At 39.6% G+C, this 24,894-nt stretch overlaps 2 protein-coding genes, 1 long non-coding RNA gene and 1 pseudogene across 4 annotated transcripts in view; 1 reads left to right on the forward strand and 3 right to left on the reverse strand.

The window, feature by feature from the left end:
• Window positions 1–24,894, reverse strand: part of LOC127420300 (zinc finger protein 431-like) — a 380,032-nt gene that overhangs the window by 204,720 nt on the left and 150,418 nt on the right. The window lies entirely within an intron of this gene.
• The window catches only part of LOC127420298 (zinc finger protein 493-like), a 259,674-nt pseudogene that overhangs the window by 159,188 nt on the left and 75,592 nt on the right, over window positions 1–24,894 (reverse strand).
• The window catches only part of LOC127420297 (zinc finger protein 208-like), a 264,845-nt gene that overhangs the window by 23,599 nt on the left and 216,352 nt on the right, over window positions 1–24,894 (reverse strand). The window lies entirely within an intron of this gene.
• The window catches only part of LOC127420339 (uncharacterized), a 140,836-nt gene continuing 140,690 nt past the window's right edge, over window positions 24,749–24,894 (forward strand). The window contains exon 1 of the long non-coding RNA XR_007893789.1: window positions 24,749–24,882. This is a non-coding gene — a long non-coding RNA (uncharacterized LOC127420339). The remainder of the gene's footprint in view (window positions 24,883–24,894) is intronic.

A 24,894-nucleotide genomic window follows, 5' to 3' on the forward strand; every position in this document is an offset into this window, starting at 1 on the left:
TCATAGCAACAATGTCAACTCCGCCTTACTCTTATTTTAAGATTTCCTGATTATAACTTGCTCTTAGCAGTTTTGTGAATAGGTTTTAAGCAAAACCTCCTAAATAGGAACTCTTTGGAGAACTTCTAGTGGTTAGATAAAAATCTTTGTAAATACGGGCCCTGGTTGACAAATCATTTAATTTACCCTACTTCCAAATTATTATGAGAAGCTGAGAATGGTGTTAGATGAAATGGAAGAAAAGGGCATCATCAGGAAGTCGAACAGCGAGTATGCATCCCCACTTATCCTGGTGTGTGTGTAAATGCGGACAGTTAAAGACGCCCACCCTCTGCCACATCAGTCTGACAACCTTGCAGACCTTGGGGGAAATGCTTTCTTTTTGACAATGGACCTTATCTCTGGCTTCTATAATGTTCTGATAAATGAGGAAGACTAAAATATACAGCATTTTCATCACCTTTTGGCCTGCATGAATATAAGAGTATGCCACAGGGCCTTTCAAATAGTCCAACTACGTTCATGCTCATAATGATGTCAATCTCTGGTGATCAAAACTTCACAAGCTTGTTCTGTTACCTTGTTGACCTTATGGTCTTTTCCCCCAATGAGCAGCTTCCACTCAAAAGGCTAGATATAGTGTTTTCAAGACTCAAAGCTAAATCTTAAGCATCACCTAAAAATGCCATTTCCTAAGAAAATCAGTCAATTGTTTTAGGTATAGTCTTTTACTATTAGCATTTAATAGAAAGCTGTTCAACCTTATTGCACAAACAGACACACAGTGCTCCAAAGTCAGAAAAAGGTGTAAAGCAAAGGTTATGTGTGTCAAAGCATCATCATCGGACTGGACTGATGAGTTCCAGAAGGCATTTCAGACCTTAAAGCAGGACCTGTTTACAAGTGTAACTCTAGCACACCCAGAATTCTGTGACCACTTCATATTAACTGTGGATGCATCGTTTGATGGATTCTGTGCCATTCTTTCCCAAATCCCCAAAGGTAGTGTGATGGCTTGGCCAGTAGCTTTTGCCAGCAAAATATTGTCGCGCTCTTAGATGAACTATTCTGCTCATAGACTGGAATTTCTTGCATTAATTGGGAAACGTGACAAGATACATTAAGTCAAGTCATTTTTATTTATTTGTGTAGAGCTTTTCACAACACACATCTTTTCAAAGTAGCTTTACAGATAATTATGCTATAACAGAAAATGAAGCTGTAATGATTTAGAGTCATCATTGTGTGAATACTGGTTAAAGGGCCATCACTTTACTGCCTGGATGAATAAAAATCCATTAAAGGTGCAGTATGTAAGATTCAGAAACCCTTGTTATTAATGACACCTGTGGCTGTTAAGTTTACTGCAGCCAGCTACCTGTTGCTCGTGCTCGCACTTGTGCACACACTCCATAGGGACGCGAGCGAGTGAGCATTGGCCAAAACAATGACATTACGTACAAAGAGACTGAACGTGATTCACCAGCATCATGCTGACAGATGAGGTAGCATAATTAATATTACACAGTTATGATTGTTTTACTACAAACTTTGAGACTGTATATTATATTTGCAGGGTTAGGGAGTAACGAAATACTTGTAACGGGATTACATATTTAAAATAGAAAATATAAGTAACTGTATTACACTACAGTTACAATTTAAATAATTGGTAATTAGAATACAGTTCCATTCAAAAGTATTTTGATTACTGACGAGATTTCTTTGCAATTTATTGTCATTTGTTTCATTTAATATTTAATCCTTTCAGATGGAAAACATTTATACATATAAATGATGCAATCTAAAGTGCATTTGAACAGCGGTGAAACATTTTCTTATGATGTGTTACATTCAAACGAGCAAACAGAGAATTAAGTTTGAAGTAAGTTTGGAGCAGAAGAAATAGAAATAAACCTTGTGTAAATTGTCAGCTTTACGTTAAGTTGAAATGCTATTTCTAGCCATTTTACATGCACGTTACCAGGCACGATCATATTTTTTTTATCAAGAAAATTCACGTTGGATCATAATTTCGTTTTTTCTAGTAAGACCTTTGATATTAGGGAAAAATCATATTCTTGATGATAATTTTTGTATTGTTTTCCTGTAAAAATATCTAAAAATCCTTAAAACAAGATCAATTTGATTTATCTTGTTTTAGAAACAACACTGCATTAGATATTTAGGTTTTTCAGAGAATGTATTTTTAATGTGTATTTTGTCTTACTGTACTGGCAGAGTTTTTCTAGTCAAAACAAGTGAAAAAAAATCTACCAGTGCTGAAGAAATAATCCAAAGTATTTAGAATACATTACTGACCTTGAGTAATCTAACGGAATATGTTACAAATTACATTTTACAGCATGTATTCTGTAATCTGTAGTGGAATACATTTCAAAAGTAACCCTCCCAACCCTGTATATTTGACTCTCCAGTGCTGTAACGGCTAAAACAAAGTGTGGATATATGTCTGGCTATGCGAGACTAGTATGAAGTAATCACTTTTCTTTGCATGATACATTGACTGCATTTATACAATAGCCTATGTCGGCATTGTCGTGCCAGATTCCCCAAAACAGCCATCAAAGCTCAGTCGAGTCAAAGAGGTGCAAAGTTCTGATTTCAAAAATAGACTTTATTATAAAAATAACAAAGCCGTGATGGTTCATGAAACATCTGAATTGATATTTTAGAACATGCCATTTTTATACAGTTTCTGTTCTCTTTGAAGATGGCCTCTTCATCCAAAAATTACCTTATGATGTCATCCAATAATATCAGCCAATAAAATCTTATGCCTTGATTATTTACGTCATCACTCCTTCTAACAGGACATCCTGGCTTAACTTACTTCAGTGGTGGCAAAAGCATAACTATTTTATTTTAGATGCATAAAACACACTGTAATCACCTCATATGGTTGCAAATTTTATATTAACTAACAATCATTACTTTCTGCATTAATTTCCTAAGTATATTTCAGTTTATTGGTCACAAACAACACACCCCTTTGAGAAGAAGTGTGTGTGTGTGATGCCACAGGTGGTGTTTTTTATCCTTGAGACTTCCTCTTGACACATGCTTCTCTATTCACCCCAGTACTCTGTTCCACAAATTGTCTGCATCAAATCATGCATTGTCGGACTCTGTTCTATTAAAAGCATTAACTCATTATTCCTTGACAGATAAATCATGCACTGTCTGACTCTATTCTTTAAAAAAATATTAACAGAAAGGGCCTTACAAAGAGACACAGAGAGTTCCCTATCTGTCACTCACTCGACATTGTGTCGACCATTCACATTGATCAATATCATCTGCTTCATTGTTGCTCGGATCAAGAATGATTTGATCAATGGTAACACACAACAGAATATTATTCCTCCCACAAGGATTGTTATCCCAATCATTATATCAGTTTTAGCCAACCATGCACCCCATTTCTTAAACAGTTCTATTTAAATTGCTATAAACAAACAAGACAAGAAATCTTAATCTTTAGTCACCACCATGTTTTCTTTTTCCATTCTTCATTAATATTAAAATGTACATGAGTTCAATAAAAGCATAAGTTAAAGTAATAAATCATCTTTCAATCTTAATAATTCATATAAGCATTCCCAGGTTTGTTTAATACTTCTTTAATAAGTTAGGCACTCCTTTGTCTGCAAACGGTTCTCAAAACTTTACCCCCAAAACCAACCTATAAATAATCTTCTACACAGGGTATGATCCCCTGATGGCACAGTGACAGAATGCTTAGTATTTAAAACTGTGATAAGCTATTTTAGTAAACGGTTATTAAAATGCAATCGAGTTGAGTGGAACTCACAATGTTTGGGCAGGCTTCTTCTAGACCTCCCTTTTGATGCTTCCTGCCTAAGAGCATCCATCCACTTCCTCAACCCATATAACACCTTCCTTTTGAGGCAAATTTCCAGGGCAGTGATGCCCTGACTTAGTGATGCCCTTTTTTGGCCATTGGAGAGTCTTACCCGCCATTGGGTCATCACCTCTTGTCACTGGTCTCGATACATCTCAGTCCTGTTAGCCAATCCTTAATAATTTGGTATCAATAAACAGATATTTTCTTTTGTTTCAGGGAGTATCACCTGAGAACCGTCACAGTCAGTGGAATCATGTACAACTGCTTAAATATGGAGACAGTTCAAAACATCGTTAAATTCACAAAGCATTATTCAAAATTCAACAATCTATTAAAATTATCCAAATTAAAAGTAAAAGTAAGAATGCTAAAATTGAACTCATTTACAGATCATTAATTTCCATTCAGGTTGTATTTCTGCTCATGTAGCAAACGTCACAAAAGACCATGTATCATGGTGGGGACTAACATCAGAACTAAAAAAAAAATAAAGGGTATCCTCTTTCAAGCATCTAGGGAGCTTAATTTAAAAACATCACCTTAATTCAATTATACTCTCCAGATAGTTTTGAACCTACATTAAGTGTCAAATCAACTTTCAACTGAAACCCTTATCTTTAGTATAAACACTTAACTTCAAATTGTCCTCTGAATATATAAAATCTTTAATCATGATGAGGAAAACTGTTTGAACCTCTACTTCATATCACTTTATCAAACATTATTGTCAAGTCACATCATTTTACATATAAAAGAAAAGAAAATTAAAAGAAAATAAAACAATTTAGAGATTTTCACTGCTCTTGTTTTTCAAGCAGACGCTTATCAAACTTAGACTGAGAGAGAGAGAGAGTAGGGTGGGGGAGAAATTCAGAGGGGGACATTCCACTCTCTCACACTGTTTCTAACCTTGTTACAGTTATTCCTTCATTTTCATTTTAGAATCTCACAATAATATATTTAAGTTATTCTTCAACAGTGAAAATAGTAATAATTATAATAATTCATTATATTAACTTCTTTTCTCAAAAAGCATCTCCAAAGATTTCTTTCAAACTTTCCCATCTTAAACCATCTTCAAGAAAACCTCTTCCAGAACTTTCAACCTACTTCTATCATTCCTTACATTCTGTTGTCCATTCAAACAACATACATGAAAACTTTTTTTGGCTTACTCGGTGTTTGTATAGGAATCGGTGTTGTGCTGGGAGCTGGCTGTTTGCTAGATTCCATTTCTAAGATAACGATACCTAGTGTTGCATGCTGTTTGTTGTCGCTGTTGAATAGCGGAAGAGAAGCATAGAGGCAAGGCTCTCAGGAGCGCGCATAAACGTCACATCCTTTGGATTTTCCCAGCAAAACCAACCTGTTCCCTTCGCATGAAAATCAGTCTACAGGCTTTAATAGGCAACCTAGGAAGTCCGGGATGGGCTAATTTTTTAAGTTGCGTTACAAGCCGTTCACACATTGGCAAAAAAGGGTGAATACTACATGAAAATTGTTACATACTGCACCTTTAACTTATATACTCACCAAGGCTAAACCCGACACTAATTCAGTCCACTGTTAGCCACCACCTTGTAACAGAGCCATACCATTCTGTGCTGAATTAAGTTAATTGAATTGTAGACAGTACTGTCCAACTTGATTGTCAGGTTGTGGACTCTAATGCTGATTTAGCCAAGGTGCCATCAGATAACAAAAGATGCTTTAAGCTCACAGGAGATTGCTACAGTCTTTGATGCACACTGTTCAGGTGGTGTGGGACAGATGATTGGTATAGTTACCACCCAGCAGCTGATGAAAGAGGATCAGACCAAGGCCTTCCCTAAGAGCACACTCTTGGCTATGCAGGAAGCAAGACTGGACTGTGAATAGAGCACTCTTCTATGTTCAGAGACATCATTGCCGTAATAAGCGTGAGTGTGCTATTGGACCTCATAATATTCTAAAGCTCCTTAAGCACTGGAACATACTTAGCATTCAAGATGGCATGTTGTTCCAAGTAAAACGAGACTGTCACATGAATAAGAAGCTTTACAAATTCATTGTTCTGAATGCACTGAAACAACAAGTGCTTCATGGTTTGCATAATGCAACTGTTTACCAAGGCCAAGTTCACCAGAACATTTTAGCTGGCCAGACATAGATTCTTTTGGACAGGAATGGAGCAAGATATTGTGAATTATGTAAAGACTTGTCACCGCTGTACTGTAAGGAAGACCCCTGATCCAAAAGATCATGCCCCTCTTGTAAATATACACACCACTGAGCCAATGGAACTCATTTGCATTACATTTTGGACAGCAGAGCAAGGAGATAATAGAACAGTAGATGTTCTTGTAGCAACGGACCACTTTACTAAAATGGACTATGCCTTTCCGAGTAAAAACCAGCCTGCAAAGCAGGTTGCCATTGCTTGTGGAATAGCCTTTTCTGTGTATATGGTTTCCCAAAAAGGGTGCATTCAGACCAGGGCTCTAATTTTGATAGTAGATTTGTGAAGGAATTGTTAAACATGGTGGGTGTCAAGGGTAGAGTATAAGGGTAGAGGAGACAAAGAGCTCTTTGCTTGGCACCTGTGGAGACCTCTTGCAAGTATTATTAAATACTTGCGAAATTTCCACTACAATCCTGGCGTTGTCGGACAGAAACGTTGGCTGATTTGGTAATGCGCTCAGCACTGAAGGATGAAAACTGTGCATAGTCTGGGTTAGAATCGCTGTAGCCCGAACTTCTCCTACAAAAGAGGGTGAGACGCGGGAACATGAGGGCGGAGCTGGATCAACGCACGATCCGCGGAGTAGAAGGATAAAGAACCAGCAAACAGACTGAAGCAGCAATTCTCAATCTGGTAAGAAAATTTCAGTGTGATTCTCAATAAATAATAATTTTTATCATTGTTATTTAGTTGAGGAAAGACCAGGGTTGGAATACCCGGTCTTGGACTGCAACAGAAATTCCGCTGCGATTCTTAAAATCTTTAATTAAGGAAAGACCAGGGCTGGAATAAAAATGATTCTAAATAATTGATAAAATTATTTTAATCGACGGTTACTAGGGCAGGTCTGGAACTGCTAGAGAATCACCTAAAATGGGTTTGAACAACAGTAAAAAAAAGAAAATTAAGGGGTAATAGATGAACCAGATCTGGGATCTCCAAATAGCAAATTCATGATAAATAATTATGGCAAAGTCTGCTGTGATCAACTGTGAGTCTGGGAAGTTGAATGCAGATTTCCAAAAACAGGAAGTTTCAGCACACAACAATTGAAACAATGAAGAGAAGGGTTAGAGGAGAAGGAAAAAAAGAGTAGGGAAGAACATGAAGGAATGTCAAAAAGGAGGCAGAAAAAGCATGCAGTGTTTCAGGCAGACTGGAAAGCATATGCAGACTGGCTCACAGAAGCAAACATCAGGGAAAGAAAATGTCAGGCAGGGACAGATAAAACTAACAACTTGTCTCAGTGTCTGAAGTATGCCGATGATCCTGACCTGAACTCAGCTCCCACTGGGCGAGCCAGAGTTCAGCAGAACGAACGATAAGATGAAGCAGAACAAGATTAGGCAACCCTGGGGTTGACAACAAAGCCCCAATCAGCTAGCATCTCACAATCAGCACTGCCGCCACTGCCACCATCATATACAGTAAGCGTGAAGGAAGGCACTCAATTACCATATACAGAGAAACCACAGCTGACTTCACCATCACATACGCACCAGTGAAAGGTGTACAGTGGGCTGCAAGACAGTTTGTCAAAGTTAGTGTCATTATCAACATCACCTTGAACCTTCTCCGACACAGCTGTCATTTACATGCCGCAGATCCAAGTGGTTAATGGGAGGGTGGAACTCAGTTTGTGCGCAGGCTCATTAACCAAATAAGGACTACGTTTCAGAGACGTATGGATTTTAGGAAAATTTTAGCCAGCAAGGAGGGCCCAAATGAATGTGTTTATGACTATCTGGCATGACTTACGGAAATGCATATCACACACAGTGGTATAGACAGGCCGGCAAACAAGAACAATATGTCTCCTTGGGAGGTACATTTGCGGGATCAGTTTGTGGAAGGACGAAGACTGGATATCAGGGCTCATGTTAGAGACCACTGTGTGGATTGCGACACAGGATGATTGGCTGATGTTGAGAAGTATGCTGTGCATGCTGAAAAGGCCCTGAATGAGAAGTCAATAAAAAAGGAAAAGACTATGGCGGCTAGGCTGCAGATGGCTCAACTGAATGCCCTCAAGGCTCAGGTGAAAAAAGGAACATAAGGACATGGGCAAAGTTGATGGCGAGGCCGGGGACGCGGCCAAGAGCACAGTGACGGCTGTTTCATTTGCAAGGCGATGGACCACTGGGCTAGAGACTGTCCAAAAACAAACCTAAGAAAGGATTATCGAAGAACAATGATACTGAAGCTAATTGACTCTTGGGGGTGCAGGGGACAGATCAGGTGACTTCTGAGGAAACCCAGCAAGAGACTTCGACACGTGAGCAAACTCTTACACTCACATGCATGACACGCTATGCACCATGTTTTCTGATGGGGCCTATAGGGCAATGCCAAAACTCACATTGACAGTAAGGAACATAGCAATCACATTTTTGGTAGAATCTGGTGCCACAGAGTCAGTCATAATGACAAAGGAATTAAACCCAAAGCCAAAGTTAAGTGGCAGATTTGTAAAAACAACTGGGGTTACGGGGAATGTTGCAAAAGAATACTATACAACACATTTGTCTGTGACTGATAATTTAAAGGGCAATATCAAACATTCCTTCTTGCTGTCTGACTGCTGTCCAATAAATTTGCTGGGCCGCGATTTAATGTGCGCTTTGGGCATCAGTTTGGTTGCAGGCTCCTCAGGGGTAGTTGTGTCTAGGAAGGAAATTGTTGATCCATCAGAAAACATGATGGTAAAATGCAACATGAACACACTGTTGCTTATGAATGGCAACTAGATGATGACAATAAGAGCACAGTAGGAATTGAGCAAATAAAACTGGCACATATGCACATGAAACAAGAAAGAACTGACATTATGGAGATTGGTTCATCACATTGTACAGCATTTGTATAAGATGGGCCAGACGAGCTGTATGAGGAAGGTTGGTTTGAAAAGCGAGTGAGGTCTCATTGGTTGAAAACAGATTGGTTGTTTTGGAATAAGGATAAGTGTGCTGTTGGAGTCTGGCTGCCCAGCCTCACAGAAGAGAAACAGTATAGGGTACCCAATGCCAGAACACAAATATCATTGGCCAAATGGAAAATGCCTGAATGGGAAAATATAGGCCCATGGGTGAAACAATGTACATTTGCGGATGACTAGACTAAAGTGGGTGTCTTAAATGTGTGGCATAGTGTACAGAAGGATAGTTTTAAAACAGACTGTAAGCATAACCTATAGGGGTTCAGATAGTTCAGCAGACATGTGACAAACTCTTTCCGTCATTCGTCACGCTGGGGGAACTGCCTCCTGAGCTAGCTGAATTATCAAGTGATTTGTGGGCCCAAAGCAGATATGATGTGGGACAACTGAAAAATATTGAACTGGATGTGATCACTCCTAAATCATCATATATGCCGTGCAAAGAACAATTCCCCCTCATATTGGAAGCAAAGGAGGGGATACATCCCATTTTTTAATCATTCTTTTTTTGTAATTAACATTTTTTATAAAATCATACAATAACAATGAAATGCAAAACATATATATATATATATATATATATATATATATATATATATATATATATAAAATCAACATTTAAACCCCATAACCCCCTCCCCTCCCCAACCCTGAAAAAAAACCAACCCTGTGGTCAAACATAAGTAAATATATAGAAATAAAAATGACACACATATATACATATATATAAAAAAAATATACATATATATATATACATATACAAACATACATATATACACATATATATATATATATATATATATACACATACATACATACATACATACACATGCGATGACACCTCCTCATAAGCTGCCACCCTCCCCACCTCCGTGCACCACTCCGGATATGGGGGCACACCAGCTGACCTCCAGCCCCTCAAACTAACCTGCCTGGCAGTCATCACACAGGTCAGAACCCAGTTCTCTATATGGCCATCCCCCACATCGATGACCACCCCATCGCCCAGAACACAAAATCTGGGGCAAAACAAAACCCGAGTTCCCACCACGTCGCACACAAAATTCTGAACCTTCCACCAGAATTTCTGGATCTCGACACACCACCAAAAAACATGGGCGATGCCTCTATCCTCCAATTGGCATCTCCAGCAGGTGGGTGTGTCTTTAAGACCAAGCCTATGCAGTCTAGAGGGGGTCCAATAAAATCTATGCAAAATTTTGAATTGTATAAGACGCACCCCTGCATCCCTTGATGCAGACTTAACGTTTTTAAGAATCTTAGCCCACACTCCTTCCTCCAAAGCCAAGTTGAAATATTTCTCCCATACTCTCTTGAGAGAAGTTAAGGCTCCATCCCCCAGACTCTGAATTAACAGGAAGTAGTACACTGATGCTTCATGACCTTTTCCAAAAGCCGCAATCACCTCTCCCATAGCATCTGCCTCCTTAGGGGGGTGTGTGCTACTCCCAAAAATAGTACAAAGCAGGTGGTGCAGTTGTAAATACCTATAAAACTGAGGTCTGGGGATCCCAAAATGTTGGACCAAGTTTTCAAACGATCTCAACATGACCACATGATACTGATGAGACACCTGATGTTATCAGAAGAGCTGCAGCCCCAAATAAACCCCACCTGATCTATATGTATAATAGATGTCATAACCTCACTTAATCGGTTAGCCAAGTTGGATCTAGTTGGATCAGGGAGATTGGATGGTAACTTTTACACTCGCTTGGATCTTTGTCCTTTTTAAGAATCAGACTGATCCGGGCTTGTGTCATGGTTGGAGGAAGCTTTCCATTCTTTAATGATTCAGTATAAACTTCTAACAAAAGTGGAGCCAATTCTGTAGCATAGGATCTAAAAAATTCTGCGGCAAAACCATCTGGCCCCAGAGCCTTGCCAGTAGGTAGGGACTTAATTACCTCATCAAGCTCCTCCAAGGTTATCTCAGAATCAAGAGAGTTTTCTTGCTCAGTCTTCAGTTTAGGAAGATCTAATGGTTCCACAAAGTTAATAATATCTTCATCAGTAGATGAAGACGTGGAACTATAAAGATCAAGATCAAGATAGAGGTAAAAATTTCACTTGTAAATAGAAAGGGAATGATAGAAAGAGACTTTCTCTGCTTTATATATCTAGCCAAAAGCTTCCCTGCTTTGTCCCCCGACTCAAAGTTTTACTGTCTTGCCCTGACTAACCAAAACTCCACTTTCTGCGACAAAATAGTATTATATCTATATTTCAATCGGGTTAATTCTCTGAGGCCATCAGATGGCATACGGCACTTCAGCTCTGCCTCTGCACTTTTAATATTTCCTTCCAACTCCACGAGTTCTCGTGCTTTGGATTTTTTGATGAACGAGGCATATTGTATGATCCGACCCCTAAGGACCGCCTAAAGTGCCTCCCAAGCCATGCCCACAGAGGATACCGAGGACCAGTTGGTCTCCATATAAACACTAATTACAGTCTTTAACATTTGTTGGAAATCAGGATTTTGTAAAAGGGATACATTAAGGCGCCAACTATATGATTTACTTTTCTCCATATGTGGCAACACCTGTAAACTCACCAGGGCATGATCCAAGACTAAAATGTTTCCAATTGAGCAATCAACAACAGATGTAATGAGGTATTTGGATGTTAAAAAAAAAAAAATCTATTCTTGAATAAATCTTATGGACTAGTAAAAAAAATGTATAGTCTCTACTAGATGGGTTCAAAAGTCTCCAAATATCTGTAAGACCAAGATTTTTACACATCCTATGAAGCATCAATGTTGCTCTAGGGGGCTTACACACTTTTGTTTCACTATGATCAAGGACTGAGTCCATCAAAAGATTAAAGTCTCCTCCCAAAATTATATCATGAGGGGTGCCAGCGGCTTGCAACATCCCTTCAAGATCTATAAAAAAAGCCCTGATCATCAGTGTTAGGTGCGTAAATATTAGCCAAAATCAGACTCTGCCCCTGAATTTCTGCTAAAACAATAATGACTCTTCCTAATTTATCTTTAATCTGTTTGAGACATTTGAATTGTAGATGTTTATTTACCAATATAATGACTCCCTTGATCTTACTTGAGCCAGCACTAAAGAAAACATGTCCACCCCATATCTTCCCAAATGTTTCAGCTTCCTGCGGAGAAAGATGCGTTTCTTCAAGAAACACTATATCATATTTCTTATGCTTCAGAAAAGAAATAACCTTCCTTCTTTTTATGGGGTGCCCCAACCCATTCACATTCCATGTGAGAGAGATAATCTACTCATATTAATATTTGACATTTTGATATAATAGAAAAAATAATTGTGTGCCAAAAACAAAATTATGAAGACCACATTTCAACATTAATGCAACAATAAAACCCTGAACAAAACAAACAGAAAAAAGAAAAATGTGCGCATTAACCCCGTGCATGAAAGTGCCAACCGGCGTCAATCCCTTTAAACTCAAAGAGTCCATGTACGCCTACGAGAGCACCCGCAACAACTTTGCCATCGGATTGCTCAATTTTGCCTCACAAATTTGTAAGACAAAATTATGTAACAACAAATATTTTGTAAAACAAACCCCCGCCAATAGGCAGAATAAACACAAAGAACATGTAGACTCATTCATAGAACTGTCTCGAAGGTGTGTTCCTTCACAAAACAAATTCCAGCCAAAATAAAGCTGTTCAGTTTCCTCAGTCAGACAAATGAATCTTCAGTGAGCCAGCTGATGAGTGCAGCAGATGATGTAATCATTCCAATGTTCCACGAAAATACTCCACAAATCAAACTCCAGCCAACAGGAGGCATAAGCACAAGGAACTGACAGATTCATCCATAACTGTCCCAAAGTAGTGTTATTTAACAAAACAAGCTCCAACGCTAGGTGGAACCAGCACAAAAGGAAACGAAACACGCATCCCGGTTCCTCGGATGGTCGAGTAATTTCACTCGGAGGCCGCATAAAAGTATATCCCATGATTTACACAGTCCACCAACTTTATAAAAGACATCCTTTGTGTGGGCATGTAGATATTTTGCGGTCATCCATAGTGTCTATTCTCAATCACCATGGAGTGGTGGTGGCATAGTGGACTAAAACACTGAACTGGTAAGCAGAAAATTGTTGGTTCAATCCCCACAGCCACCACCATTGTGTCCTTGAGCAAGGCACTTAACTCCAGGTTGCTCCAGAGGGATTGTCCCTGTGATAAGGGCACTGTAAGTTGCTTTGGATAAAAGTGTCTACCAAATGCATAAATGTAAATCTGCCTGGGAACTTCATTGTACAAGTGATCTTCCGTCTATGCAAAAGTTTCTTTAAGGAAAAGTATTAATCCACAAAACAAAACAAACTCCAGCCACTCAGCAGAGCCAACGCAAAAAGAAACAAAAATGGCACCCAGTTTCCTCAGAAAGTATGTACAGTGAGTCAATCCACTCACAAGAAAAACACCCAATGGTTACTCACCCATTGTTTCAATATAAGACATTGCCTGATTGGGACATGTAAATACTTTGCTGCCATCCTTGATGTTTATTCTCAGTCTGGCCGGAAACATCAGAGCAAAAGTGATCTTCTGCTGATTTAAGAGTTTCTTGCATTCCTTAAACCGATCGCATTTCACTCTTGTCGAGTTCGCAAAGTCCGGGAACAAGAAAATATTGTAATTCTTCCAAGAAAGCTTTCCTTTGCTCCTCACCTGGTGCAACATGAGATCTTTATTGGATGATCTCAAAGATTTGGCCAGAATCGATCGGGGCCTTTCTCCCTCAGCAGATCTGTGAGCTCGCTCGATTTCCAGCTTGTGGCCTGTTATGTCGAGCAGACTCGGGAAAAGCTTGTCCAGGAATTTAACCATATCTCTGCCCTCATGCTCAGGAATTCCAACAATTCAAATGTTATTCCTGCGGCTTCTATTCTCAAGAACTTCAAGCTTTTCAAGAACACGTTCCAAATCAACTTTGGTCGCGGGCAGATTAGCGACTAATTCCCTCTCTGATGACTCCAAGTAATCGATTCATCTTTCAACATCTATCACTCTTGTGACTAACTCAAAGAATTTTTTCTCCATCGCCATAATCGATCGACGTATTACAGCGAGATCCTCCAAGTCCACAAGTACCTTCGTCAACATCACCGACATGTTGGACAGTTGACGCTGGATTCCTTCTCCCGCCACGCCATCAAAATCGAGTCCCCAGTCCACAGGCCTGTCTGGACTTTCATTTTGGACCTGTAAGTGTCTTTTAATGTCTCCAGAGCCCGAGGATTTTGACTTCTTTGCCATGTTTACCTCAAACAGCAAATGTGTAACAGGGTGTATAAAATTTCACCGGATTATATCATGAAAATAATTTTAAAAATTAGCAAAGTGCGCAGAGTTGTCTCTCACATGTCTGCCCTTCGCATGGCGACATGTCAATTCTCCCGTTTTTTCATCATTATTAAAGTCTGGCATAATTGTGCCATGTCCAACATCTCCAGTACGAACTCCAATTTTTGTGATGTTGGCCAGCTGACAGAATGGAGATTTGTACAAGATTTGAAAGCAGTTAATGCAGCTGTACACACTCGAGCTCCAAATGTTCCAAATCAACACACCATATTATCACAAGTGCCGGAAAATAGCAAATGGTTTTCTGTTGTAAACATATCTAATGCTTTTTTCAGCATTCCAGTTAATAAAGGTTTGCAATACTGGTTTGCTATCTCATTTGAGGGAAAAACATTCACATGGACCCGATTAGCTCAAGGGTACTGTGAAAATCCAGCAATATATAATGCAGCATTGAAAGACAGTCTTGACAGCCTCACATTAAAAGGAAGTTCACTTCTGCAATATGTGGATGATTTGATGATCTGTTCTCCCTCAGAATAAGCATGTAAATAGGAAACTCTAGCTCTATTAAAACATTTAGCTGAAAATGGGCATAAAGCAAGCCTAGCAAAATTGCAGTGGGTGAAAAGCAAAGTGACATTTTTGGGTCATGTGATCACAGCTGAGGGCAAATCCCTCTCACACAAGCACATTGAAGCAATACAACTTGTGCCAAAACCACTGACAAAGAAACAAGTGATAAGCTTTTTGGGATGACATCATATTGTAGACAGTGTTTTCTAAATTATGCAGAAAAAGAGGCCCCATTGTCTAATATCATACATGGTAAGGGCCTGGCTGCAAATGATAGAGTTAGCTGGACAGAGGAAGCCTTCATTCAGTTAAAATTAGCTCTGCAATCAACTCCCACATTGGGCCTACCAGAAATGACAAAACCATTCACTTAGACAGTGGATGAAACAGTGGGCTACATCATTTCAGTGCTATTGCAAGAGCATGGAGGGAAAATGAGACCTGTAGCATATTTCTCATCAAAAGTAGATATTTCGTTATTTACTCTACCTGCTGACAAAATTAATATCATCAAGGAAAAGAAAATCAACAACATGCTAAGAGAAGCAAATGGAGAGTTAATTTTGACCCTTTAATAAAAAGGTTTTCGAGCGATGTGGGCAGGTGGGCAAGTGAATTCCAAAATTTAACTACCTTCTACAATCTCTCCCTATCGATATCCCCGTCTCTTATTTCGAGCAATTTGAAAGCATAGCGAAGTCTTTCATTTGGAATGGTAAATGTCCCAGATTACACTTCAGTAAGTTACACAGGCTGATTGACAAAGGTGAGCTAGGCCTACCCAAGATTATGCATTCAGTCTCAGACATTTGGCTCATTGGTCACTTCCACCTGAGAAAGCCCCTCCCTGGTTTTGTATTGAACAGGATGTTCTTGCCCCTATCTCGCCATTGCAAAGCCTTTCTATCAAACAAACAGGAGAAGTTAAGTTACACCCCGTTATCTCGCATTTGCATGCGGTATGGACAAAAGTGTCCAGAATGTTTAATTCAGACATTTATTTAAATATTGCTTCGAGCATATGGCTGAACCCCAAATTATGTATTAATAAATCCCGTTTCTGCTGGACAGAGTGGATTGTGAGGGAGATTAATATGCTCAGTGACCTATATGAGAGTGGAGAGTGTTGAGATCCTTTGAAAATATGGTTCAACATTTTGGGATTCCCAGGTCTCAATTTTTTAGGTATTTACAACTGTGCCACCTGCTCTGTACTATTTTTGGGAGTAGCATACACCCCCTTAAAGCAGGAAATACTCTGAGAGTGGTGATTACTGCCTTTGGAAAAGGTCATGAGGTATCAGTGTATTACTCCCTGCTAATTCAGAGTCTGGGAGATGGAGCTTCAACTTCTCTTATGAGATTATGGGAGAAAGATTTAAACTCTGCATTGGAGGAAGGAATGCAGGCTAGGATTCTAAAAAAAACGTCAAGTCTGCATCTAGAGATGCAAGGGTGCGCCTTATGCAATTTAAGATTTTACATCGATTCTATTGGACCCCCTCTAGATTGTATAGGCTTGGTCTTAAAGACACACCCACCTGCTGGCGATGCCAATCAGAAGATGGGGACACAACCCATATTTTTTGATGGTGTGTTAAGATCCAAGAAGTTTTGGTTGAGGGTTCAGAGTTTTTTATGTGACATATTGGGCACTCAAATTTCATTTTGCCCCAGACTCTGTATTTTAGGCGATGGGGCGGTTATTAATATAGGGGATAAATGCATAAGAAATTGGGTTCTAGCCTGTGTTATGATTGGCAGACAGATCATTCTTAGGGGATGGAGGTCGGCTGGAGCACCCTCATTTCAGGATTGGCGTAGTAAAGGCATCTTTCTGGCAACTCGACCATGCAGCTCATATTTGTTCAAGTATCGTCATATTGTGCTCCTTGAAACAACCACACCGTCTTTTTCCAGAGCAGCCTGTATTTCTCCTGAGGTTACCTGAGGGTTTTTCTTTGTATCCTGAACAATTGTTCTGGCAGTTGTGGCTGAAATCTTTCTTGGTCTACCTGACCTTGGCTTGGTATCAAGAGATCCCTGAATCTGCCACTTCTTAATAAGTGATTGAACAGAACTGACTGGCATTTTCAAGGCTTTGGATATCTTTTTATATCTTTTACAATCTTTATAAAGTTCCATTACGTTGTTACGCAGGTCTTTTGACAGTTCTTTTCTGCTCCCCATGGCTCAGTATCTAGCCTGCTCAGTGCATCCACGTGAGAGCTAACAAGCTCATTGACTATTTATACACAGGCACTAATTGCAATTTAAAAAGCTACAGGTGTGGGAAATTAAACTTTAATTGCCATTTAAACCTGTATGCGTCACCTTGTGTGTGTGTAACATGGCCAAACAGTCAAAAAAGCTTGATCAGGGCCATTTGGGTGATTTCTATTATCATTATGATTTAAAAAGGAGCCAAACAACTATGTGATGATAAACGGCTTCATATGATCACTATCCTTAAGATGTTTTTTTGCATGATCAGTCATATTTTCAAAATCAATGCCACAATTTCACAATTTCTGCCAGGGTATTGGCACATAAACTGTATATAAAAAACTGACCTACAATTAAACATGAATGGCTAGGTAAACAAACAGTGGATGTGCCATCAGCCCTTTGAGAGATGTTTATTATATTATTTATGTTTATTATGGTCCGAAATGTTGGGCCGTTGCGTGTGTTGCATGCTTTCAAATCTGGTGTACGGTGGCTTGTCTTAGTGGCGGCGCGATTACACGCTTCCCCATCCTATACTTGCGGGGACACAGGACAGAGTCGGGTCTCTTGAGAAGCGAGAGTAGAGTGTAATTTCGGCATTTAACAAGAGCAGTTACAAGCGACAGATCATTATTGCTCCACTCCTCTCTTATACTCGTTTCAGTCAGCAGCCTGGGCTTTTAATTTATGGCATTGACAAGAGGAGGTGATCGACATGAGACTCGTGTGGTCCCTCTTTCTTAAATTATGATGCCATTTTCTTTTTTTCTCCCCTCTTTCTCCCCAATTTGGAATGCCCAATTCCCAATGTGCTCTAGGTCCTCGTGGTGACGTAGTGACTCGCCTCACTCTGGGTGGTGGAGGACGAATCCCAGCTGCCTCCAAATCTGAGATCGTCAACCCACGCATCTTATCACGTGGAGACATAGCACATGTTGAGGCTTCACGCCATCCACCACGGCATCCACGCGCAACTCACCACACGCCCCACCGAGAACAAACCAAATTATAGCGACCATGAGGAGGTTACCTACCCTCTACCCTCTGTAGAAACTGGGCCAATTTTGGTTGCTTAGGAGACCTGGCTGGAGTCACTCAGCATGCCCTGGGATTCGAACTCGCGAACTCCAGGAGTGGTAATGATGCCATATTTTAAAACTTGTGACATTGTACATGCTGCTGTGACATTTTCTTAACCTCAATGATCTGCCCTGTGTACTAATCTACAGCTAAATTCAGAATCTACAACCCCAATTCTGAAACAGTTGGGACAGTATGAAAAATGCTAATAAAAACAATAATTAGTGATTTGTAAAATCTAATTGCTATATTGAATGCTCTACAACTACACATTATATGATGTTTTACCCTGTGAATTTCATTTTTTTAATTTTTTTTTTACGTACAGTAATTTCAAATCAGATGATTGCAACACGCTCCAAAAAAGTTGGGACAGTCGAGTGTTTACCACTGTGAAACATCACCATTTCTTCTAATATCACTTATTAAGCATTTGGGCACTGAAGACACAAGTTTGTTAAGTTTATAAAGTGGAATTTTTCCCCATTCATCCATTATGTAAGTCTTTAGCTACACAAATGTACGGGGTCTTAATTGCCGTCTAATGCGCTTAATAATGCGCCACACATTCTCAAATGGAGACAGGTCAAAACTGCAGGCAGGCCAATCTAACACCCACACTCTCTGCCAGGCACTTGTAATCCGGGCAGTATGTGGTCTGAAGTTGTCCTGCTGGAAAATGCGGGGACGTCCCTGGAAAAGACGGTGCTGGATGGCAGTATATGTTGCTCCAAAATGTGTACATATCTGTCAGCATTAATGGTGTTCTCACAGATGTGCGAGTTACCCATGCCATGGGCACTGACACACCCCTGGCCCATACAGACACTGGCTTTTGGACCTGACGCTAATTACAGCTTGGATGGTTCTTTTCCTCTTTGGCCCGGATAACACGACAGCTCTGTTTTTCAAAAACTTTTTGAAATGTGGACTCTTCGGACAAAAAAACACTGTTCCACTGTTCTACTTTCCATCTACGATGAGACCGAGCCCAGAGAAGTCAGAAGCGCTTCTGAACAGTGTTGATGTAGGGCTTCTCCTTTGCATAGTAAAGTCATAACTTGCATCTGTGGATGCAGCCGTGAGTGGTCTTAAATAATAAAAGGTTTACTAAAGTTATCCCAAGCCCATGTTCATGATATCCATTCTGAGGAATCAGAAATCACACGCATTCAGAAGTGGTTTTCATCTTGCCCTTTACGCACAGAGATTTGACCAGATTCCTTGAATCTTTTAACTATATCGTGCACTGTAGAGGGTGAAATGCCCAAAATCCTTCCAATTTGTCTTTGGGGAACATTGTTCTCAAAGTGCTGGATTATTTGCTGAAGCATCTTTTGGAAAATTGTCAAATCCCGAATGATACTTGCTTTTGAAGAACTAGGCTGTAGTACTGTAGCACAATTGCCTCACCTGTTTATCTGTTTTATATCGCCTTGTTATTTCAACTCATCAGATTGTTATTTGTCTTAAATTGTCCCGGTCTCAACTTTTTTGGAGAGTGTTGCAATCATCTAATTTGAAATTATTGTACATTTTCAAACAAACAATACAGTTCACAAGGTAAAACATCAGATTATGTGTAGTTGTGGTGCTTTCAAGATAGCAAAGGGTAAATATAATTTACAAATCACTCCTTTTTGTTTTTATTAGCATTTTTCATACTGTCCCAACTTTTTCGGAATTGGGGTTGTATCATGGCGGACAAAATTATTCGCAGGTGAACATTTTAATCACAGGTTAAATGTTTAATCTCTGATTTGTGAAACTGTATATAAAATTAAGTGGTGCAACACAATTCAAATTAAAATAAAACTTAGATCAACAAACCCTGGATTAGCTTTAAACTATGCTTAATTTAATCCTTATTAGTGCAACCCATCCTATGTCGGATTTTGAGGCAACTGATGGCAAAACCCTGGAAGGAACTGTGCAGCATCTTAAAATGTGTTCTTTCTGCTTTTACACACTCTTCACATAATTTTTCAAAAATGTGTATAAGGGTCTAGAAAATGATCTCTTAGTAATAGTAAATGCATCACTTCTTTTAGTCACTTTTCAGAAGTCCCTAAACTGCAGTTGTTAAGCCCCTCCTAAAAAAGAGCAATCTGGATAACTCCATATTAAACTACAGACTAATATCAAATTTCCTGTCATAGGCAGAATCATTGAAAAGGTTGTTTTAAATCAGCTTGAAGAAATTCTTAAACTGGAATGGCTATATTGACAATTTCCAGTCTGGTTTCCGACTACATCACAGCACAGAGATGGCACTCTTAAAGATATTTAATGATATTCACTTAAATACTTATTCAGGCAAAATATCAGTGCTGGTATTAATGGATCTCAGTGCTGCCTTTGACATTATCAACCACAACATTCTCCTAGACAGACAGGAAAATTGGGTAGGGATCTCTGGGACGATCCTAAGCTAGTTCAGGTCATATATAGAAGGGAGGGGTTACAAATTGGACACAAGCAACTATGAATCTGAGTGGACATCCATGATGTACCATTAGGGCTGGGCGATAAAACGATATCGATATTTATCGGGAAAAATTAATTTTCGATATCGATGATAAACTTTTGAGTAATTCTCGATATTTAGCCTATGTTCTACATCTAGACAATCGGATCAGGTACGTGTCGCTAAAAACGCAATTAGTTTGGCAAAGTAATACACAACTATCTAACTGAATCGCTTTGTTGCTGCTCTCTCCAACAACTTCTCCTTCACTCACACCTCTCGACATACCATTACTGGAGAGGGAACAGGTTTGCTCATTCCAAACAACTGGACATTTTCACCACACTTCTCTCTATGTAACAATACTTCTTTTGAATTCCATGCTATTAATACAATACAACCCACAAAAATCCATGTTGTTGTCATCTATCGCCCTCCAGGTCAGCTGGCAAACTTTCTTGAGGAGCTGGATGTCCTGCTGTCATCCTTCCCTGAAGATGGTAGGCCACTTGTGGTTCTTGGAGATTTCAACATACACCAAGACAAGCCCCAGGTCACTGAACCTCATGCTCTTCTGGCCTTGTTTGACTTGGAAAGACTGAGCACTACAGCAACTCATAGATCGGGCAACCAGCTGGAGCTCATTTTTACATGTAACTGTACAACACAAATATTCTTGTTACTCCTTTACATGTCTCTGATCACTACTTTGTTCAATTCAACATGACACTCCCAACTATATTAAAACAGACTCTGCCTTTGGTTTCCTTTCGCCGTAACCTCCGTTTTCTTTCACCCTCACACCTTTCCACTGCTGTCTTCACCTCTCTTCCCACACAAAACTTATTTTCCACCTTGTATGTAAACACTGCCACAGACACACTAAGCTCTACTTTAACAACCTGTCTAGACAGCATCTGTCCTCTCTCCTCTAGGCCAGTGCGTATGACACTGCCCAGCCCCTGGCTCTCTGACGTCCTTCGTGAACATTGGACTGACCTCAGGGCGGCTGAGAGGAGATGGCGGAAACCTAAAGATCCAGCAGATCTGGGTAAGTATAAGTCTGCTTGCAAATTTAAGAGAACGTTAAATCTGCAAAACCTTCCTATTACCAGAACAAGATCAACAGCACCACAGACACTCGCAGCTTGTTTAGAACATTCAACACACTTCTCTGTCCTCCCCCATCTGACACCTCACTGACAGCAGATGTCTTCGTCACATTTTTTACTAATAAGCCATCAGCAATAAATTCTCAGCACCACACCCTCTCAAACACCCGCCTCCTGTATGCAGCTCTTCTGTCTCTATATTCTCTCCTCTGACTGACACTGAGGTCTCTAATCTCCTCCTCTCCAACCACCCCACCACCTGTTCCCTTGACCCTATTCATTCCCACCTTTTCCAAGCCATCTCTCCGTCCATCCTACCTGCACTCACACACATAATTAACACATCTCTACTAACAGGCATTTTTCCTACTACATTAAAGCAGGCTTGAGTAACCCAGCCGCTGAAGAAACCCACACTTATCCCCACACAAGTAGAACACTACAGACCAGTCTCTCTCATCCCATTCATGGCGAAAACACTTGCAAGTGCAATTTTCAATCAGATCTCTGCCTATGAGGTACTGTAGCCTTTCTGTCAGCTCGAACCAGTGTGGCCATTCTCCGTTGACCTCTCTAATCAACAAGGCATTTCCGTCCACAGAACTGCCACTCACTGGACGCTTTTTGTTTCTGGCACCATTCCGAGTAAACTGTAGAGACTGTTGTGCGTGAAAACCTCAAAAGATCAGCAGTTACTGAAAAACTCAAACCAGCCCATCATGCACAAACAATCAGGCCACGGTCACTAAGATCACATTTTTTCCACATTCTGATGGTTGACTTATTTATTAACTGAAGCTCCTGACCAGTATTTGCATAATTTTATGCATTGCACTGATGCCACATGATGAGAACAGTGCTCAGTGGGTGTATATACACTCAAAAAATATTTTAGCCTATTTTTAAAGCTGCACTACATAACTTTGTGCTCTCTAGTGACATCTGTGGTTGAACCCTAAAATTGCAAGCGACTTGCGGATGAACACTTTACATGTGTTGTGTTTCCAGCTGTGAATGATGAATCAGATGAATCTCATGATTTTAGATTACCTGGACAACAACTCTAGTTGAAAAGTTTATTATTTTTATATAATATTGTACAGCCTCATACGATAATGGAAGGTAAACCAAAATACTACAATAGTACATCTATGCACTGCACACAATAAAATTGAAGACTAAAATAAAGTGAGGATTCAATAATGATGGAGATGAAATATACTTTATTAAACATTCAATTAATATGCAGAAATGTGCAATATAATAGTTTCAAGGTAACAGTAAACAAATCAATTCGTACAGTGCTGTGCTATAAAACTGGTACATTATAAACAACTTGAGATGTTAATACATTTCATGGGGAACTACCATCTAGAAACTTTACTTTTGGTGGCTTTTTAACAGACTATCTGCTAAAAGGACAGAGGAAAGTGATAACTTGAGCATTTATGTGACTGAGGTAAAATAAATTAGAAAACCGTGGTGCGCACACACACTTAGGGAACCTCAAAACAACAACAATATTATTAAATTATCAGAAGTCATGAATGTCAGTAAACATGCTACAGGAATTTTCCCTGGAAAACATAGATACATCGGAAGCAGTAAACACATGAGTAATGTTCAATTCATAAAAGCATGAAAAGCAATATAAACTTCAAAAACCCTACCAGAAAATATTTCCAAGCATTTTAGCAAGTAAAAAACTTTGCCAAACAGTTGACAGATAAACGTCCAACCGGACTGCTGCAATGATGTCCTGAACAGCATCGCTTCCCCCGCCAGAACACGCAACAACCTGTACTTTTCTGGGTTTACAGACATGACGTAAAGGCGCAAGGATGAATGACATTAGCCTGCGCTTTCGCACCAAATCCAACACGACAGCTAAAAATACTTATTCTTTCTGTAGGCTTACCATAGTGAATCGGCGTAAGACAAAGATATTGTTTTGAACACTGATTTTATATGTACTCAATCAATAATGGCAACCTCATGTGAAGAAATTTCATACTACGCTGCGTATCAAAAGTTTACGTTTGGTGAACTCTGAACTGCGAATCTGCATAATGAGAGGACGTGTGACCAATATAAGATTTAAATGTCACACACTGACCTTTTGGTTTAATACAAAGACTACATACTGTATTTCAATGACTCAAACAACCGACACAACTGATTCAGTGGTGTATTCGTTCAGCCGGTGAAACCAGTAATTGCTCCAGCACTCGAATCCTATTTGCTTGTACTATAGTCCATCTTTACAGGCATGAAAAATCACCAAACCATTCTCGCACAACAAACTAGAGCTCATTGGCCTTGAAAGGGAGTGAAGTCAATGAACATGAAGTCTAAGTCAGTGTATGGAAGTGAATGAGAACGATTAGTTTACTTAAAAGATTGGTTTAAAAAGTTGGATTCGTTCACAAACGAAACATCACCAATTTTCTTAGAGGATGCTTCTCAATTTGGAAAAATTCCATCTTTGGGTTTATCTTTCTGACTATTTACTTAATCTTGTTGGACCTGAAAATGATTTTTGCTCAGTGTGTCTGTAGATTACTTGCTGCCCTGAAACTTTTCCCACATGAAGAGCAGTTGTATGATTTCTCTCCAATATGGATTCTCTTGTGTGTTTTCAGGCAGTGTGAGCACTTGTAAGGTTTTTCTCCAGTATGAATTCTCTCGTGTGTTTTCAGGTTTCGAGACTCAGTGAAACTCTTTTCACAGTATGAGCACTTGTAAGGTTTTTCTCCAGTATGGATTCTCTCGTGTGTTTTCAGGTTACGGGAGTGAGTGAAACTCTTTTCACAGTGTGAGCACTTGTAAGGTTTTTCTCCAGTATGGATTCTCTCATGTGTTTTCATGTCTTCTGACTGAGTGAAACTCTTTTCACAGTGTGAGCACTTGTAAGGTTTTTCTCCAGTATGAATTCTCCTGTGTGTTTCCAGGTTTTGTGACTGAGTGAAACTCTTTTCACAGTGTGAGCACTTGTAAGGTTTTTCTCCAGTATGGATTCTCTCGTGTGCTTCCAGGTTTTGTGACTG

Source organism: Myxocyprinus asiaticus, chromosome 29, assembly GCF_019703515.2.
Source record: "Myxocyprinus asiaticus isolate MX2 ecotype Aquarium Trade chromosome 29, UBuf_Myxa_2, whole genome shotgun sequence".
Taxonomy (NCBI): Eukaryota; Metazoa; Chordata; class Actinopteri; order Cypriniformes; family Catostomidae; genus Myxocyprinus; species Myxocyprinus asiaticus.